This window comes from Anarrhichthys ocellatus, unplaced genomic scaffold (genome assembly GCF_004355925.1).
Source record: "Anarrhichthys ocellatus isolate YVR2014 unplaced genomic scaffold, GSC_Weel_1.0 scaffold23, whole genome shotgun sequence".
NCBI classification, from domain to species: Eukaryota; Metazoa; Chordata; class Actinopteri; order Perciformes; family Anarhichadidae; genus Anarrhichthys; species Anarrhichthys ocellatus.
Window position 1 is genome coordinate 3,355,376 of NW_022280053.1, and position 21,496 is coordinate 3,376,871.

At 41.9% G+C, this 21,496-nt stretch overlaps 1 long non-coding RNA gene across 1 annotated transcript in view; it reads left to right on the forward strand.

Annotated features, from left to right (window-relative positions):
• Window positions 1-3,849: 3,849 nt before the first annotated feature.
• The window catches only part of LOC116390536 (uncharacterized), a 59,465-nt gene continuing 41,818 nt past the window's right edge, over window positions 3,850-21,496 (forward strand). The window contains exon 1 of the long non-coding RNA XR_004213172.1: window positions 3,850-4,068. This is a non-coding gene — a long non-coding RNA (uncharacterized LOC116390536). The remainder of the gene's footprint in view (window positions 4,069-21,496) is intronic.

The following is a 21,496-nucleotide window of genomic DNA, read 5'->3' on the forward strand; positions in this document are numbered from 1 at the left end:
AGAAAAGTCTCCACACTTCCACTCAGAAGATTCAACATGACAGCTTGTTTAATCTATCTTTATCTATTTAAGGATGCACCTTAACCTCTGATATTTTAGAGATCTTAATTGGAAATATCTAACATGTCCTACCTGAGCATAAATGTAATCCCTCTTCATAAATACACACATGGACTATACCAACTTCTTTTGACCCCTGTTTTACCTGTTGCCTTGTTTTTTCTCATAACTGTTGAGGGCTGATTAGACACTCTGCTATCATGGGTGTTACAACATGTCGAAATATCCTTAAAATACTCACATTTCCCTGAAGTAAGGTGCTTGTACAGTTGTACAAATCCATTCATCAAGTTCGAACACATGCAGTGTGCATTATGCCTTTGGTAATCCTGAAGACCTCCATTTTCACCCCTGTCCTCCAGCATTCTCTATGCTGTAGGCCCCATCTCACAAGGTTGATATGTCTGTATTTTCTCCTGTATCACGTGTGTCACATCGCCTGCTGGATGTTCACGTGCAGGTAACAACTGCATGTTATTGAAAGCTAGATTTCCACAGGTTACACTTAGGGTTTATTACTTCCTCTAATTCATTTACAATTATTCTCTCCTTCCTTTTCTACACATTAGCACATTAGTTAAAGTAGTCCATGCTGAGCATATAGTGTGTTATGTCAGATAATAAGCTTTTATTCATGTGTTAAAATGAAGACAAAATGTGTGGATACAAATTCAGCAGGACAACAATGAGAACTCACACAATCAAAAAAGAAAATCAACATCTATTTTCTCTTCCAGGCATATGCACACATTTGCTTTCTTTCTCTCTCCCACTCACACTTACACTTGCACACATTGATGCACAATTTACTGGCACATCACTTTGGTGGTCACTCCATTGCGCCCAGTGGTCAGCTGGTGAATTTCATGCCCTATTGATGAGAATAATTACCCTTGGTGTGATTGTGGCAGTGTGGAGATCCTGCCTGATTTCTGCAAATTAAAGTCTGAACATGCATGTTGTTCTAAATCCGCTCTGCAGTTACTCAAGTCTGTCAGCATCTGCATGCTTTGCTCCTCCATGAATATATCCTGGATTTAGTCTTCTAGTTCTCCCTGTTGTCTTCTGTTGCTAATCTGTTCAACTGCTGTGCGCTGCACTCTTTTTCTCTCTGGTGTTTTTGTCAGTGAGGATGCTGACTCACTGATTGCAGAAACGTTTGTCCAATACTTTATTCTTGAAATATGGGCCAAGACAAAAAATGGGTCATGGGCCCCCTTTTTAGTGGCTCTTTGTGTGACAATGTGAGAGTGTTCAGAGGAGCCTGGGTCACAGGGCCAGAGGGATTTCATTCAAATTAGGTCTGAAGTTTAAAAGCCCCCATATGCCATTGTAACTAACATTATATCCCACAAAATAGTTTATTTTAGATAATCTCACCCGCACATTATACAATACCAGCTTAAAAGGTGCCCCTCAATGTGTACGACAATGGTTTGTTTTAGCAAAATCCCAGTTTAAGCACACTAAATAAGCATGATTGATTATTTGCTGAGTGAGCAGGCATAGATCACAATTATTAGTCCCCTCTGGTAATGGAGCAGCTTTTAGCTTTAACCAATATATAGACGTCTCTAGCGGTAAATTATACTGAGAGAGCACAACTAGTGTTTTGTTGTGAAATTTTGAATAAGGGTTGAATAGTTTTATCAATATAGCTGCATCCTGTTGTTGCAGATTCCATTGAAAGTTATTAACAGTCCATCCCTTAATCATCTGCTCATTCAACTCCTTTGATGTGTGTATGTTATTCTGAGAAGGAGGAGGGGGGAGGGGTCTATAGCGAATGTGCAAGTTGGAAAATTATAAAAGGAAGCCTTCCATCTAGTGCAGCCATAAGGGAATACAGAGAGGGAGCAAATCGAGAGCGGTGATTTCCAAAATGGCCCGGCCATTGAATGACAATAGCCAGGCCCCTCTGCCTGTCTCTCTTTCTTTCACTGCTGCAGACTACAAAAACTAACATAATAAAGTGGGCAGAGGGAATGACCAAATGTGATTTGTTATGATTAGAACAAATCATTGTGATTTAAATCTGGCAGGAAAAATGTCCATAGTAACTGAATTTGTAGTTGTCTGATTTAGTGTGACTTGTGTCCTTTTGTTTGTTGTATTTTATCATGTCCAAAACTGGGGTGGTGGGGGGGGGGGGTCCTCCTACGGTATCAGCACATGTTTTTCAACCACTGCTTCTTCTCTGTGGAATCCCTGCCGTTCCTGTCAGTGAGAATATATACACTTAAGTTTATCTTATTTCTTAAAAGATGGCATTCATAAAAATACATAATTCAAACATTTGAGGGGGCACTGGCAGGCTGACACAGCTTTAAGAGAGTTAAAAACTGATGAGCTGTTTGGAAAGGCACAGCACATATAAAGAGTTAACTTGATTTCAACAAATTAATCTTGAAAAATCTGATTATTTCCCCTATTGAAATGCTAAGCTGGTGTGCTGTGGCAGAAGTATTGACAATCGTATTTTCCTCCAGGTCATGTCTTAGTATTTCCATAGCCACACTTTCACTGTCAATACTTTTTAGATGATTTCCCAGAAATAGAGATTTTGTAAAAAAAATTCTAAACTCATTATCAGTGTACACTTAACAGTGTTTTCATCATTCCTCTAATATATTGCAGAGTCTGTGAGCAGCCCTACATATTCCCTCTTCTGTCAAGGAAGGGAACATTTTTTTCAATAAATAATTCACCACTGATAGCCAGCCCTAATGTCTACATGAACAAATCTCTCAGTTACAGCCATCTTGGGAGTAAGCCAGTCCAAGAGCGTACTTAATAAACAAATACAGGGCCCGACGAGCTCTGGTTTCACTGATGTCTTTCCGAGAGGAAAGTATTTGAAGACAGTCGGTGAAACAACATCCTTTCTGTGGGTGAAGGTTTAGGGGTCAGGTGTGGGTTATTGCTGCGGGAGCGAGTGGTCCCGTTGCATTGTTCCCGCTGATACTCTGGATAGATTTACTGTCCATTTTACACACGGCATAATTTCAGTTTTTCTTTGGAATAATCTGACATTTATGTTTCAACATTTTATGATCTTGCACCATTTAGTGGGAATTAAATGTCAAAGGATCAAAGAGCAATATAAAGCATAAAATATACAAAAGAACCAATAATGTTCCTTATAAGTATATCTCTACTGTGCATAGAAACTGGCTGTTTGAGCATGTTTTCTCTGTGTCCACTGCTAGGACCAGGGGCTGAGTTAGTATCACAGCCTCACATCGAGCACATGTTCGCTGGGACTAGAAACATGATCCAGACATGATTCCCCTAACCCGTTCCTCAGGGTGAAGTGTGTGTGTGTGTGTGTGTGTGTGTGTGTGTGTGTGTGTGTGTGTGCCTGCATCATCTCACGGAAATATACTTGTCATATACTACAAACTTTTTTTGAAGCATGAAAATAAATTTCTATTTTCCCATAATGTTTAGGGTCACACGATAAGGGTCATTATTTTTGCCCAGTTTTGGAGGTAAAGAGACAATGTTGTCTACTATATTTGGTATGTTCAGATCAGATGGAAGACATGACTTTTATTTTTGTACAAATTAGTACAACAATTTCCAGTGTGTTCAGGCTTTGTGTGTATTTGTAAGCAAGCACAATCAAGTGTATGTGTGTGACTGAACGTGGTTGTCAGACAGTTATTTAGCCCATCTGTGTGCATGCTGCAAGGCTCCCCACATGAAATATTCAAGGTCCAGTGAAAATTGATCTGCTGATCTGAAGTCTGTTTCTCCTCTCTCTCTCTCCTTCTCTGACCAGATCCCTATGGAGCTGCCTCGAAGAAGGATCCTAATATCATATATCAGTTAGATGACCAAGTTCAGGGCCTGCTGCTCGACTGCTTCAGCTCAGCGCCGGAGCTCGGATCAATGGAATACTGTTGGGGATACAACGGACCACACCCACATACTGATCAGACCCTCTGATTGGATATCACATGGATGTCTTGACCACTGCCATGGCTTTCATGCAAATTGATGAAGGTAATTTTAGCTCCTTAAGTGAAATTTGATTTGCGTTAAGAGCCCTTGCTACTTTCTTCTTAATGTAAAATGGTTTTGATTAATAGTCTGGGAGGCTATGGAGAAGTATTATCAAGTGAAACAGTTTAATGTATCTCTTCCACTAAATTAGTGCTGCTCCTGTTTGTTATCCGAGTTCACTGCCAGTGTTTTAGGCGAGAAATACACCCCTCTCTAAAATACACGTTTATATGTGTTTACAGATATTACTTATTAGGCTCCAGATCAGCTGACGTCTAGGTCATTTAATCTGTGCTTTGGAACAGGGAGAGTTATACAGATACACCCCATAAACTTACATAACTTAAACACATTTAAAGCCAAAAACCCAAACACTCAAACACAGAAACTAAAATGTTATTTGCAAACTAGCCCTGCTATACCATTGTATCCACCTATCCAGACTGTAGCTGTTATGTGCTCTCCTAAATGTGTGCGACACTTCACCTCACCTCCTCAGAGCGGCACAGCGCTGCACCCTAAATGAAAAACAATCTGAGGAAACGGGGAACAATCCTAGGCAGGCTCCAGCGGGCTGCCATAAAAAGAGGGGCTGCCTCTCCAGCCTCTCCCTCATGCCTTCAGCTTTAACTCTATGGGCTGATGAAAGATCAATGGGCCGACTGGGCAGCCGCTGCTGTGCCTGCTGTCCGCCACTGCACCAGGAAGCAAGCCAATTACAAAATACCAGGAGTAAAAGGAAGAATGGGAACTGAGTGATTAGTGAAACAGTTGTGTGTGTGTATGTGCATGTTTTCTTGTTATCTCTCACATATGCTAAGTTCAGCCCACTGCAGCTTATTTTTAAGAAACGTTGAATGCTTCCAGCCCGTGGATCATATTCCAAACTCATTTTGACCCTGATCTCTCCCTACATCCCCCACCTTTCCTACCTCACCCTCTTTAACACCCCTTTAACCCTCCACCCCCAGCCTCCAGGAGCCTCGCGCCAGATCTGTACCAGCTAACCAGCCCCCTAGATCTACGGCAGAAGTAATGGGGGTTGGCGCTGAAGTTTGGTGCAAACACGCAGCAGCAGACAAACAAATCATGTTAAGTCCCTGCTGCCACGGCTGGCAGCACACTCAAAGGGGAGCTGGTGCCCTGCCAGGGAGGAGGGTGCATCCATTTTCCCAGGGAGGGGGTGAGGGTGAGGGTGAGGGTGAACACGAGGGAGGGTATAGCGTGGAGGGGAGGCCTGGTCGTTATCGAGCCCGGATCACAGACACCTCCGCCCCTCCTGGCAGGAATGCATACAGCCCCTGTGGGAGGAGAGAGGGAGAAGAAAGGAGGAGGAAACCAGCAGACATTATGAGGGGAAGTAAAAGGGGAAAGAAAAGAACGAGTGAGGGAAAGTGAGTGACTGAATGAAGGAGGGACACACACACACACACACATGCACAGAAAAAGACCTGCCCAGCTTAGGAGAGGGAGTGTCTCTGAACATACACACAGACAAAAACACACCAATCACAGCACTCAACACACCCTCAGTGGATTGAGAGCACCACTGGGAGAGCACATTGGAAAACAAACAGGACATTAGGCTGCTTAAATACCATTCTAACCATGCAACTGTGGTTATCGTTACGTCAGTTCAGTCACAGTTTCAATGCGAAGTGTGTCACTGATGACAGCTGAGAGATCCGAAAGCCAGTAGTGTTGTTACATAAAAGAGAGGTGTTACACTTGATGTTGTTAGACCCTCACAAAATGTATTTTAAGGCTGTGTTTGGGTCATTGAGTATTATGAGGAATATCCCAGAATAGTCATTTTTATCTCTTTGTCAATAAGTGATATTTTTATACTCTTGTTTTCCAAAATTAGAACGCCCTAATCTCAAACATGTCCCCTATGAGACCTGAGTGAACGTTTTTCCTGTTGCAAATATTCCCTCTGTGCCCCAAAACAATCATAGAAAGCAGGATGATATGATATTGAGTGTTTAAAGATACTCAATTATTGGATTGTATAATATTTCCGCGGCCTCTCGTGGGAGGGAAATATTAATTTCTAAAGACTATAGAGAGGCAATTGTGATCTTAACATGGCATTCCTGCATGCGCGCTGCGAGCTCTCTGCGGTTGTGTGTCAGGGCAAAGAACAGATTTTGTCAGGTGGAGAGTGGGGTTTAGGGGTTCATTTACAGTTCATGCAAAAGCATTCCATGCAATCTTTACATTTCCATTCAACCTCACTCTCTCTCCCCCTTTCCTCTCTTCGCTCCCTCGCTTATCGCACGGCTCTTTCTGCTCTGCTTTTGAAATGCTAATATCTTAAAACGGTTATTTCTTCACTGTTGACAAAATTCACTTCTCAGTTCAAAATGTGAACCGATTTGCCATGTGTGTATTCTGCATGCTTTGCTGAATGCCAAGGGGTGATATATATATCCGTCCAAGATGAAGCTGTGAGTCACACAAGAATGTACATACTGTATCTGCTGTAAACGGATTCCTGATTACTCTTAGCTGTCTCTGAAATGCACTGCTGTCTACTGTGATATAATCAAAACGCATACAAAGACACAAAACGCTTACAGCCAATGCAATACCAGAGTGGCTAATCCCCTTCTTAACACTGAACACAACAAGTCTAACAAAGAAGAGAGAAAGAGTCGGACAGACACGCATGCAGTACTTTATTTATGTAAGCCAGAAAGTCAGTTGTTAGTTTACAACTAACTCTTTCATTTGTGGCATAATATTTACTTCTTTTTTTTTTAACACCATGAATAATTCTAACCACATGATACTTCAGAGTGGATGGATTATATTAATGATATAGTAACAAATAAAACAAGATTGTGCTGGAGTGATTTTTCTGGAATTCGTCCTTTGCTGAGAAAACACTCCTTTTGGTCAAATAGAAAAAAATAATTTAAAATATCATAATTAATCTCCATAATATTAGCATTATGATTTAATAGGCAGAACTTTTTAAAGATATCTGAGTAAGTTAAATATTAACCTGGAAGTACTTCACCAGACAAAAATAATAGAAGATTTTTAATTGTGAGCACTGTGGTAATAATGGCACACGGTAACAAATGTGTGTCTGAATCATACTAGGATAAATTAACAACTGGACAATTTTATAACAATTCAACAAGTTTGTTTAATTTTTTTTTACTGGATTTGAAGTTGTTATTGTCAAAAAAAAGTAAGAATTTTATATAATAAAAAATGCATTTATTCTACAATACCATGAATTATTTAAAAACTAATCAACAGAGTTTCAGAATATATTTGCTGTAATCCTCTGCTTCAAGTAGTTTTTTTTTAAACATTGGAGCTATTAAAGTCCAGACTTTACTGTGTATTTCCTTTAAAAGTTAAGAACAAAATATGAATATTATAAAAACACACACCCAGCTACAACATTTTGGCAGCAACCTACAGCAACGTGTTTAAGTTTAATATCTGTTTCAGAAGTACCTTGATGTAACCCAACTGCAACATACATTTCTTTTCTCAGGCGTTTTCTTCTCTTTCTTGCTGAAATGGGAAATATTCCCGTCTCAGCAACACAGCCTCAGCCTAATTCCATCTGCCTGCCTGACCAGAGTGGCAGCGAGGCTAACTTATTGCTAGCACATGTGACCGGGTGAGTGTGTGTATGTGCCACGGCCTATCACACAGTATCCCTGTTGCCTATCAGCCCCCCCCCCCCCCCTCCCAGATGGATCTCTACCTTCATTAATGCAGGCCCACGGCATGGCAAGCGCATTTCTCCACATGTTAACATGGGATGCACACATCTGCTACGGTCCCTCAAACCCTCGCCTGCTCTTTTGGTGTCCTACTCGGGGCAACGCACACTTTGTCTTTTCTAGAGGATAGGAAGTGGTGCTGGTGTTGTTGTGGCGAGGGACTTCAAAGAGGTTGGAACTTCAGTCATGAGCAAACAGAGGGCAGAACCTGGCCAATGATGTCCAATAGCCCCTCTGGGGGGACTTTAGGTCTAATTTCAGAGGTGCCGAAAGTTGGATTTTATGCCATGTCCTTTTGATCCTTTTGTTTCACATGCTTTTTTCATTAGACGGAGGCTATTTGCAATGATAATAGGGAAGTTATTATGATTTTTAAAACTTTGTTCTTGGGGAAATAAGTGTATGTTGACAGATTAAAATCGCAGCATTTGATCTCACACAGCATTCGTGAAATTCTGATATTCAAGTATACATTAAGTCAGAGAAAAACTGTTATGTCATAACTTAAACTTTATGTTTAAATTCATTATGCATTCGTTGTCTAACCTGAAGATGACGTCACCCAGGGATAGCCTATAACAGCCGGCAGTAACTACAGTTCACTTTAATATTGATGTCTCCATCCCCTTGTCTCTCCATCAGCAATATATTTAATGGTCACATTCTGTGCCTATTCAGCACAAGAAAAAACGAGAGCAAGGTAAACATGCCAACCTGAGAGCACAAGACATTAGTCTTGTAGCTTGAAATAACTGGATTGCATTTAATGAGACGTAAGTTGAGAGGGCAGACATTTGTTTTGTTCCTGACCGCATGTGCCGAATTAACTGACAAACAGTGAACTTCTCAGACTTTGGGACTACATAGTGTTCCAACAGCCATCAATACTAGCTCATGATCTGTCGTCGTTGTCAGCCAGGAGGTCGTTTAGAAGAAATGCACATTTAATGGCTTGATCCATTGTGATTGGAGTGGTTAATTGATGATCTGGTTGTAAATTTCTGTCTCATGGCTGTCACTATCTCTCCTCCCCTTCTTTCATCGTTCTCTCTGTTTATCCTTCTTTGTCTCTGCTCTTCACTCAACATGTCCTGTCGCTTGTATCCACGTCTCCCTTGATCTGTCCTTTCTCTTATCAATCGGGAAGTCAAATGCGCAGCGCTCTTGAAATATTCACGGTTGAAATCCATTTAATTGCCCAGTTGAAATTTATATTTCAAAATTATTCACATTTATGCAGTGGGAACTGTTTGTGTTGGCTGCCAACCAACAGCGAGCTCAGAGCATGCCAGATTTGGAGGTTGAGGGGATGCTGGGGTGCTGCTGCTGGTGCAGATGTGCCGCCCAATTACAGATCCCACCATGCGGAAACTATTCTTCTCAACCATTCCAAAGCATCTGCAATAGGTGTCACTGCAAGGTTAAACCAACTTCAAAATGCAAGTCCTGTTTCCATTCCTCCCCGCTGAATTGATTTCTGCAGCGTTGTGCGCCCTAGCAAAGAGGAGGGGAAAAGGTTTGAAGAGAAGGAGCTTCGCAGCCCCGGTCATGGCTCACATTAGTGTCTGCTGTTGAGCACAGTGTGCCTTTGACATGAAACTGAGGGAAAGAATGCGCATAGTACTGGGTTGCATTACAAATAGTCATTTTTTTTGTCTGTATCTCAAACATTTTAAACTCGTGCTTCAAGTTGAAGTATATTGCCTGAAACCTTGTAATAGGATTTCAATTTTCAAATCATTGTAAAATATGATGCTCTCAGAAAAGCCTTCTTGTGTTTATGGTTAACTAACGGCAGAGAGCTGAAAACCGACCCGATTACAGTTTATGCTGATTTGGATGCTTTCTGGGAAGGTATCGATTTCGTCAATTGCAGTAGTTAATGGTGTCTTTTAGATAGTAATTGAAACCTGTGAAAGAAAGTATGAGGTTTCATATTCCTGTAATAACGCTGTTCACCATACAGAAGGAAGTTATACATTGTGGCCCTTATCGCAAATATTTATTGTAAGTATTGCTGTGCGAAAGCTTTCCTCTGAATGAATGTCAGTTGAAGCAATATACCCAAAGTTTATGCTCTTAAAACCAACAGCAGTTTAATGTTGAAATCCAGACAAGGGGACACATAAGCTATGAGTGGTGGACAGCTGAATAAAGAGCACAGAGCTCTGATCACTGGAGGGACGTGATGGATCAAAGGCTGAAAAATATGAGGTCACAGGTTCAGGTGTATAGCAGTATATTATAGTGTAACACATCTGTTTCTGAATCTATTGGTGATTGTCCTTTCATAATTTCTGACAGCTCTCTTTTACCTTGAAAACGTATAGCAACTTGTTGCTATTACTGTTTACTTATCGCTGTTATTAGCTCACAGAGATGAGACCTTGTTATTTTTCCAAAACAGAAAGTTAGTTCCTAAAGGCGTCTGTAAGGAATGTGTGTTTTCTACTCTGGAGCAATTGTGGCTTTATTAACTTTTGCTCCGCTGCTGAATTTCCTGCGCACACATTTGAGCTTGTCTACATCATTTGGAATTATATCAGCCAAATGAACTTTTATTTTTTGCATTTTGTGCACCGTGATCTTGAAGTCCACTTTTAGGAAGCTGAGAAAGAGACAGCGAAGGAACGACAGTATGCACATTTGTGTATGTGTAGGTGTGTTTGTGTGTGCAGCCCTATGTCTGGCCAGCCGTGGCCACATCTGTTTGTCATGTTAGCACTTAAGCGCCTGCAGGAGCCACGATACTAAGTGGAGACAGAGTCCTCTCTCCCACTCTCTCCATCTTCCCTTTCTCCTAATTACATTTGTTCATTAATCCATTTTCTGCCCACTTCTCTTTCTTGTTTATGTTTGTGCTCCAGTGGGCTTTTTGCCTCCTCGACCAGCAGACAGTGACCTTTAAGGAGATGCCAAAAGACTCTGTAAGACAATGTTACTCCTTCACCCTTTCAGCATGCACACACACACACACACACACACACACACATGCACAGTCACATCTTGGCCCCTCAGTATCCCCTCAGGCCATCTCCTTCAGAGAGGCTAATGGAGTTAGCCTAATGTCTGCACAGCGCCAGCCATAAAACTGATTTGAGGCTAAAGGCTTGGTGCCGAGACCACCACTCTGCCTACAAAAAAGAGAGATGTGAGTGAGATGTTAAAAGAGAGCAAGTGTATCTTTAGAGGAAAAGAGGCTTGGGTGGCGGTGGTGGCGGCGGGGTGCAGGCTGCCGTAACTACGGCAACTGCAGACAATCTAATTGGTATTGACATCCTTGTCTCGGAGGAAATTTGACATCTAAGGGCAAGTCATTCTATTTAGTTGCCTGAATAGTCTCCAAGGCGGGGCCTGAGGAGCACAATCGCGCTGCTGCGTTGTTCTGGTCCTCATGTCTGGGCCAGCTCTGCCGTGCAGCAATCGATCCTAATCTGATCGGGGGAGGAGAGGAGGATAAGCGCTATGGGGAGAAAAAAAATGACAATAAAATCAAAAGCTCTGTTGGGGTAATATTTAACAAGAGGGAGTACAATTGGGCCCTGCTGGGGCGGCAGCCTGTAATGCACTTGTGCTGCTCTAGCATGGTTAATGTATAGAAAACCCCGGGAGTAATGGCTCTTCAGCCAAGGTGGCCAGGCTTCAAAGAAATCTGCTTGCTTTAGCTAAAAGACTGCCGGGCCGGGCAGCCAAAGACCTTCATTCTGTTAGAGCATCAAATATGGCCCCCACTCAGGACACACAGACACCCTGATTTTATTATGCTCACTCCCCTGAGAAACTCATCTCATCCCTCTTTTTGTTTGTGTGACTGACCATCAATGTGAAAGAGTGAAGTGGTGCTGTCCGTCAAAAAGGCACGCACTGCCTATTCTTAGGTCAAAGAGGAGTAAAGGGTATCTGCGGTGTCTCTCCACACTGACAGGATTGAGGGTGCTGCTTTAGGCGACATTTTACATTAACTTGATGCATCAGTTTTACAAGACAAGTTGTAGTACAGCTGACGCTTAGTTTATGATAAAGAACTTGTTATTTCTAGTTATCTTTTATCTGTCTATAGTGCTAAAAGTCAAGCTTGTTCAAAAATGATGTTCATGCAAGAAACTTGTCAGAACTGTAGGTGAAGTATTCAAAACTGAGACGTGTCTCATGCAGCTGTTTGTATGAAGTCAATTTTCCCCAAATCAAGCCATCAATCTCCAGATTCTGACCTAAACTGTTGGCCACTTTTTGGATGCATCTGGAAATCCCATCATGTGTGCGACATCAACCAAGTGTGTGTGTACCAAAAAAAGGCTCACACATCGGGGTAATGCATTGTTTTCATCATCATCATCCCCTGATCCCTGAACTAGGTTGTATTTTGTTTGCTGTAGAAGTCCATGGCTGATACTGACTGAAGATCTTAAAAAAAGATAGTAAGAAGACCTTGAGTTCAGAATGTCTTTGAACAAATATAACCCCAAAAACTACTTTGTTATACAGCAGTATATACAGGTACTTCTGAATGAATTGTTACTTTAATGAAAGGACAAACACAATGGTACTGGTTGTGCTCCTAAAAGTTGTTAAAACACAGCAGTAACAGCGAATGAAGAACTTCTTTATACAACTGTCAGTGAGCATGACTCCCAATCAGGTGGATATTGTTAAGAAGTCAGTGTTATCAGGAGAAACCCTGTTGTTTTCCTCGGTGTCTCCCGGTGATATGGCTCTGGTGCACTCAGTCTGTTTGATTTAGACTGATCATCTTGTCCCTGATCTTGTACGTTATGTGAGGGCCACATGTTTTGTTTTATTGTTTGGCATTAGCAAAGCTATCTTTGAGTTAGGTTTAGGGTTACTGGGTTTATTTAGTATTACAGGCATTAGTTAGGGTCAAGTTTATTATTAAATTCAAGTAAGGTCTGAGTGTTTAAGTTTAGCTAATGCGCTAAACTCACAGTTTGTGGCTAATTGCTTACGAGATGACTGAAGATGAAATTTGGCCGACAGACTATAGAAGTTGTGTGTGTGCACAAAAAATGATGGGAGGTAGAATAAGTAGCGTGACGTTGTGTGTGCATGTGCACGTTGGCAGGCATGTGTTTGTGTGTGTCTGTGAGACAGAGAGAGACTGTCTGTGTTAGTATGTGATGAGGGTGTATTGAGCTGATGGCTACAGATATCAGTCCCAGATACTTAAGTCATAAAAGTGCACGTCTCGGAGCCCCGTGGCTGTGCAGGCACTGGTGCCTGATGTTATCACAGCGGCCACTCTATCAGGACAGAAGACTACAGAGGCATTCCTGTATTGCTGGAGCTGGTGTCGGGCCTGTAGCTGTGACTCGGGGCTGGGATAGAGGCTTGAGCGCGCTGCAGGAGCGCATTTAGACAGTTGGGGAGTGGTGTGGGAGGTTGCCACATTACAGGACAGGCCATTGAATTATTTACAGCAGGGTGTTATTAGGGCTTTGCTTTAATAGCTTAACTAGACTAACAGGGCAACAATGGGAAACCAATCCAAATAAAGTTGTGTAGTTCATTATAGCCTCACACATCTTTAGGTGCACGACAAAGGCAGCATTCACTTCTTACCTACCTATCTACCTTTCATTAATCACTGGGTACAGCTAGGGATTTAAGTTCTTTCTTTAATATTTTGCTCAATTAGGCAACGCACCCAGAAGGCTCAACTGTGTATTTCAGTATCCCAGAAACCAGAAACGCACACCTCTTTCACAAATCTCACCAGAACAAACAATGCCCACACTGTTGCCAGTGAGTCATAAGAGATGCACTAAAGTTAACAATTTTTAGAGAATGTTTCAGGTGCATCCACTTTACTGCGAGATATAGCAGCTATCTATGTGATTTCATGTAATAATTGTAACAACTGATGGACTGTTTAGGTAGTTTAATATGCACCAAATCATTATGTTTCAGCCCCAGGGCGTCAAATACCAATACTTTGTAACGGCGCTTGGCAAGGCAAGGCAAGGCAAGGCAAGTTTATTTGTATAGCACATTTCAACAACAAGGTAATTCAAAGTGCTTCACATAAAACCATTAAAAGCATCAAAACATAAGGCAAAATAAAAGGAGATTTAAAAACAATTAAGAACATTCATTGAAACTATAAAAACAGTCATTAAAACATTAAAAAACAGTGTAAGAAATAAAATACAGGAGTAAAATGCAGAAATGCAGGAAATTGATTAATATATTAATTGAATCGGGTTCAATTAAAGGCAGCAGCAAACAGAAAAGTCTTTAATCTTGATTTAAAGGAGCTGAGGGTCTCAGCAGACCTGCAGCTTGCTGGGACTTTGTTCCAGATATGTGAAGCAGAAAAACTATATGCTGCTTCTCCATGTTTAGTTCTGACTCTGGGAACAGAAAGTAGACCGGTCCCAGACGACCTAAGGGGTTGGGATGGTTCATAAGGTAGCAGCAGATCAGAGATGTATTTTGGCCCTAAACCATTCAGTGCTTTATAAACCAACAGCAGGATTTTAAAGTCAATTCTTTGTTTGACAGGAAGCCAGTGCAAAGACCTCAGAACTAGAGTGATGTGATCCACCCTCCTGGTCTTACTGAGGACTCGAGCTGCAGCGTTCTGACAGACTTTTTACAGAGACCTGTAAACACACCGTTACAGTAGTCCAGTCTGCTGAAGATAAATGCATGGACAAGTTTTTCCAAATCCTGTTGAGACATAAGTCCTCTAATCCTTGATATATTATTCAGGTGATCGCAGGCTGATTTTGTAATTGTCTTGATATGGCTGTTCAGGTTGAGGTCTGAATCCATAACTACACCTAGATTTCTGGCTTGGTTTGTGGGTTTGATACTGACGCACAGGGCACCCTTTAGCGCCTGTGTGAGACACACTGGGCTTGTAAACAATGTAAACCCATCCACATCATTATTTGATGCTCGGAGAAAAGGCTAGAGTGTGATGTCGTAGTATAAAGACCAAATAAACAGGGCGGGATGGAGGGAGAGAGGGAGGGGTGGATGTGTCAAACAAACATAACTTTCAACCAGGAGACCGGTGTTTGAGACTGTTTTTTGTATGTTAAAGTTTCGTTGGTGTTTGTGACGCATTTTACATACTTATGTTGTTTAGGGTTAGGGTTAACCCTAACCCTAACCCTTTTACTATACATAGTTATTTTAAACCCGACCATGATGTTTTTCCTAAACCTAACTAAGAAGTTGTTTTTTGTTCACAACGTTAATCACAAGTTTACTCAAGCCGGCTACCCAGTGCGTTAGAAAGTGGGCTCTGACAAAGTGACAATAGGTGATGAGTTGTAATGAGAACCTATTGCATATGATAGAAGATGATCATATATTGTTTGTATAGACCTAATTAGCTAAATAAATAGTCTTCAAATACTGCAGAGAGAAGTAAAAAGTAGCATGAAGTAAGCTTTTTAGCTCTGTAACTTCTCCGTTATACCTGACAGAGTGAGGGTTGGGTGGAGGCATATTTTTGAGAAATAGATGGTGGAGAAAACATGAGGACTTGACAGGTTACGTCTTCATCACCCCCATTCCTTCATGTCCTCACTCATTCTCACTGCCTCTCTGTTCTCTGACCAGTAGCACCTAGCAAGCCGGAGTGCAGAAGGTCAGAGGTCTCATAACAGAGATGGCATATCGTCACAGGGTGGGGGGGTGGGGGGTGTATCAGCACCTCTAGGACCTCTGTATGCCAGCAATTGTCTCTGCCTGGATTAGTTTTGTATCCAGTTACGGACTTTTATTCCCGTGGAGTCAAGTTCAGCATGGCACTGAGGGCCAGCAGTGCCGCTGAGAGCCCAGTGATTTATGTATTGCTGAGTGAGAGCAGCAGGTTCAAGTCAGAGGTCTCCGGGCAGGGTAGCGTGCAGTATATGTTTGAGTGCGTGCTTGGATGTGTGTATGAGTCACTGTTGCGCTCTGCAGACATAAATGTGTGTGAATGTCTAAGAAGCCGCATGAGGGCCAACCCAAAGCTCCAGGCAGGGTGCCTTGATCTATTTGGCTTGGAGAGGCTTCATACGTTTGACAGCGAGCATGCCTGGAAGAGTTTTGGTGCTGTTAGAATAATGGCTCTGGAGGTGGGGTCATCTCTTTATAGACCGTGCTCATTGGTTGAAGAGGGACACTGAGTGATGAGTTTTGATGATGTACTTACTTTTAGAATTCTGGAGATATTTATTTTTTTTTTTTTCTTGCAGTTTGTAAAGCGACCAATTGGCCAACCTCTCTACACTATTAATCATGAGGGTTTGGTAATCATATGACACACTCATGCAAAAAGTGGAAGAATGCCATACATGCGGCACTCCAAGACCCTGTGATTGAATTACTTAGGCACACAAGTGAGGTCACTTCCTCCAGGTAAGGTCCCTGCCTTTTTCTGAACCGGGATCATGGTCTACTGCCTATAGCAACAACATGGCCTAATTAGTCTGCAGATTTTTAAACAGGGGGGCAGTATCATAGTCCAAAAGCTCTAACATTTGCTCACTATGAAATCATCTAATGATTACACATAATCTCAAATCAACACTAAAATACTTTCCCTCTCTTTTTCGACTACTTTCAGTGAATGAAATGTAGAGTTAAAACACAAACTGAAGAGAGCAAGCTGTCACAATTGGACCCAGAATCAATTAAGGCTTGCTTAAAACAGTCTTTGCTTCTGCACCCTATATCCACCCGTATCCATATCCATATTCCTTTGAAATATGATGTCCTAAAATGGAGCCATATTTATTCTCGATGGTGCGTTTTGGATCCCTGAGATATTTAAAAATGGGGCATCTGTCCTGTGGCCTGGTCAGCCATCTGGATCAGACGGGACAGGGAGAAGATGTTAATGCACTTCATGATGAGAAAGGAGGATGACACCTTTGACCTTCCCTAGCCTTTGACCTCTGCAGCCAATATGGAGCCACTGACGCTATGGGTTTCCTATATCTAGCATATGCTGGCCAGGCCGATACGTTAAAATAAATTCTTTATTCGCCACACATTGTTTATATAGCCGCTCCCTCATGTTGTAAACAGCCAGGCTGTAAGAAAATAGATATTTACTTCACAGGCTTTCTATTTGATTAGAGAGAAAAATTGGCATGCATATTGGATATGTTGCTGTGCTTATTGCCACAAATGCTAATGGTGAATGGGTTGTAGATACCTGAGCAGTGTATACAACATAGGGTTTGAGTTGATATATCTTTGTATACTGTTGTGCCTTCTGTAATCATTCCCTGACATTTGTAGGGGTGCATGCGCACCCAGCAGAGATTTGGTGTGCACATTTTGCCAAGCCAACAGAGTTTCAGTTACATATCCCAGAAGCTCAGGTCTACTGCTATGTAAGAAGATCTGACTCTAAATCACTGATGCATTTTCAGGAACCACCACTAGAGTGAAAAAAGCTCCTGTTGAACCACATGTGCTTCTCTCTGGCATATGATGGCTGTGACTCCTTCAGTAGCCGCCTGGCAGTACATTGACATTTATATAGTGTTTCCCTTGGGGTGCAGCCAGGGGAGCCCAAGGTGGCTGGAGTCCAGGGGTGGTGTGGTATTAAGGTGGGGGGTTTATACTTTTACGTGGTAGCTTAGCCCTTGTCAATGGAAGCCTATGGGCAATGACAGATCACTTTGCCACACTGAGATTTAATTAGAAAGCAGAGTGCACATCACTTCTGATCTCTGATCCTGCACTACTCATGTTGTCGAGAGGAGTTCTAAGAATATTTGTGAACTGGGACCACCAGTCCCAGTCTAATGTAAAATAATAATGCTCCAATGAAACTGTCGGAGCGAATGTTATGATGAGAGAATTCATGGGAATGTCACGGATGGTAACAATCAATTTATTATAGGTTCACTTCAGTTTATGCAAAGATTGTTAAAAGGTTTAAGTTGCCTTAACCAATTGTCAGTTAAAACATAAAAAGTGACCTTGCAAGACACAGACAGGAATTAGTTGATTTCGGCTAAATCATTTTTGTGTGGACAGGTGAAGCATGTACAGTGTGTTTTCATTTAATTAATTGTGCTGCTAAATGCAGATAAGATATTAAGATAAAGATGAAAGAAACAGCACCTGTCAATCAACAACAGTAGTACCGCCACTTCCTGCACACACCGTCATAGAACTGATAGCCGGCTGTCCGGGTTGCATTTCCAGTCATCTGGTCAATCCTGTGTGCTAAACATTGACCTTGTGACCTCTGCTCGTGACCCTTGACCTGTGATGTTGACCCCTTGTCCAAGGGGATGGGTCTCTTGTATATCTCAACTGGCCGTCTCCATTGACTACCTGCCAGGCACCTGCTCTGAGAAATGAAGCCAAGGCGAATGCCTCTCTGGGGAGCCTTTTTGGCTCAGCAGACAACAAGGCCCGGCCTCAGCCCTGCATTTGAATGGGCTTTGAGTGGCCCTGGTAAACCAATCTCCCTAATTATCTATTGAAAGAACATTCTTTTTCCTTGCCTAGTCATTACCTTGATTTCAATTGCTGAAAAGTAACATGGAGGAACTAAAAAGAGAAAGAGAAAGGATGGAGAGGATGTGGAAAAACATACGTGCACGTAAGCACGCACGCGCACACTTAAGACACATATAGAAACACAAAAGACTGTGTGTCTTCCTGATTTCATTAAGGTTAATTGAGGGTCAAAGGGAGCAAATTTAAGATAAAAATCCCCTATATGGGTGCAGGTCAAGGCAATGAAGAGAAATTAAACATGAATATATGTCCTTTTAACTGCACTTTTAACAGCCGTCACAATAACTGCTGTTCGGGCAGCTTGCAGGTTTGCCTTTAAATCATGACTCCTTGTCAAATTACAATAGTAAGAGTTTAATTCTAGTATTGATATCAAAAGGTGCTAGATTCCAAATTCAGAGCATTTCTATAATTGACGGATTGCCTCCACCTGGCTCTCAACATGGCGACGAAGCTAGAAGCTAACGGTGCTGACAGCCCCGAATAGTGCAAACAATGCCAACAGTGCTGACAGAGCTAACGGTGTTTACCTGAAGGGACTAGATGGTCGGCGTTGCGCTTCTGCGACGACGCCGTGGGTTGGGACGGTGTTATCGGCGGTAACCGCCATATGAACACAGTGCAGAGCGGTAGCGATTAGTAAGGCACACACACTGGGACATACATGCACTAACGTGCACATGCATGCACATGTTTGCTGATGAGAGTTGGGTTTCTGGTGGTTGTGCACCACTGAAATGATATTGTGAAAGTTAAAGGATCACCCTGAAGTGCAGATGCCAATGGTGAAACTATGGGCGTCAAATAATCATGCACTTTGTTCAGGTGTTTGTTTCAGTTCTCTGTACATTTAGTAAATTATGCTTTGTAATAATGAGCTGCCTATAATGTAATTTCCTTTTTTTAGCCTAATTACATCAGCTTATAAAATCCATTATGATCTGAAGTTGAAACCAAAACAAACCACTTGAAAAACAAAACGCTTCCCTGTACTCTGTGGAGAGTTTCAACAGGAGTATTTAAGCGATAAGTTTAAGCGTTAAGTTTGCATCAGTTACCATAGTTAAGGCTATCTACATGCTGTAGCGCTGGGTCAAGAGCATGGAGATACTCACTCAAGAGTTGGCTCTCCGAGCTCTAGGGCTGTTCTCAGAAAGCACTCAAGGCTTGCATGCAGTCACCATGTAGTGGAGGAGATAAGAGGGGACAGATGTACCCTTTGAAACTAAATATAGTTCACACCAAGCTGCATTTAGGTTGTGTCTCATGCCCATAATGTCTGTGTTTTGTTTCTATTGTTCTTCTAGTGTTATGTGACTAACTTGGACTATATGTTGTTGGTTGAAGTGTTTTAACATCTGCTCCTGAAGACAGAAAGATAAAGAGGTTCAACAACACAGGGTGGATTTGATCCTTTGGCTCCACATAGACCTGGAATAGATGATGTGATATTTACACTGCAGAAATCTCCATCTTGGTTGTTTTAATCTGCTTTTAATCTTAACTCAGTGACGAGTTCCAAAATCATCAATTGCTGATCAGAATTTTTCTCAGAATTTTTAGTAGAGATAACGTAAAGAAAATATACCAATCTTTGAAATGTTGTGGAATGAAGTAACTATCATGTTTACTTTTTCAACACTTTATAAGAGACTAAATGGCATTTAGTTTGTTTTTTTGCAAATATCCATTTGTTAAGTGCTGCGGTGGTTTGCAATCTTCAGACATCCTCTCATAAAAAACTGCTGTCTTGCAGTCTTTGAACTTCTCTGAATGTCTGTCTATCTTAAGTTCTTTAATCTCCGCCAGTCTGTCTGCTACAACAGCAGCACCTCCAAATCTCCTCCCAGCTTTGGACTGGAGCCTCAACTGTCCACACTCTGTGATCTCAGAACACACACACACACACACACACACACACACACACACGCACGCACACACATATCAAGTCCACTTCATAAGCTTTTGTGTCTTCGCGTAAAGTGCTGTGTTCTTGTAATTTTTCTTTGTGATTGTTTGGCGTGACGAACTTCAATGCATTTTTAGTTGAGACAGTCGGAGCAATGCTGCTCTCACATTCATATGACCACAAATCTTTTATGAACGCCTACGGTCATAGTTGATCCACAGTTACCTCTGACATCTGGTCAAGACCTCTGAACCCCACCAAAAAAAAAGGCTTCCAGGCTTCACTAGCTGGTTGCAAAATAACATATCATGATGTGGCAATGTTCTCAGCAAATGTGACCATACTCACAGCCCCAGTTTGGTTTCTGTCAGGAGCAATAAGCACTGTCGGTTTCAGCTTTGACTCCTCTCAGCTATCTCTTATGGAGCCTCTAGGCTCTTGTCTTCTACCAACACCACGCGACACCACTCTGCAGATGTCAAACAGCTAATGCAGAGCAAGCCACCCCTGCTAGTGCCACACACAAGGCTTTGGTTCACATATTGACATTATTTACACATTTCTTTATATTTGAACATACAATGTTCACATGCAGATGCACACTTTACAACATGTAGGGTTCATGATCTCCCGTATTAGACCCCATTGGCTCTCTGCAACTTCAGAGGTGCTCCAATAAGCTCTCTGCAGACAGAGGTTCCTCAGTCACATCATTTATCTTCCAGGCCCGGACCACTTCAAGGCCTGGGAGGTGCACAGCGCTGAGGTCAGTGGTGGGGGTGGGTCTGGGGACAGGAGTGCAGAAATATCAGAGAGGCATGCAGCATTACTGTTATCATTAGCGTAATAGCCTATATAATGCAATCAAAGGTCACCAAAAATCCACTTTGATGGCTTTTACATTTTTTTTTTAAGGCAGCAAGATTTCATTTCTGAAAATAAAACACTTTTATAATTAATTACAACTCGTTTTGGTTAGGTTACGTGTTATGCTGAACTTGTCCTTTTCACCTTTCGAGTGTTTGAATGATGAATGAGCTCGGGTTATGAGCAAGTGAATGAGCAAGTATTTGGGTTCAGTTGGATCAAGCAAACTGATCCAGTGAGTGTTTGGATCTTTCACCCAGGATTCAAACTCCTTCATCCCAGACTCTTAAAAAAGCTTCACGCTTTTCCAAAGCTGGCAATATTTCAAACTGATCCACTAGCAAAGATGCAACAGAATTGTACAAATCTAGATTAAGATGAACTTTCATAAAGCAATAAA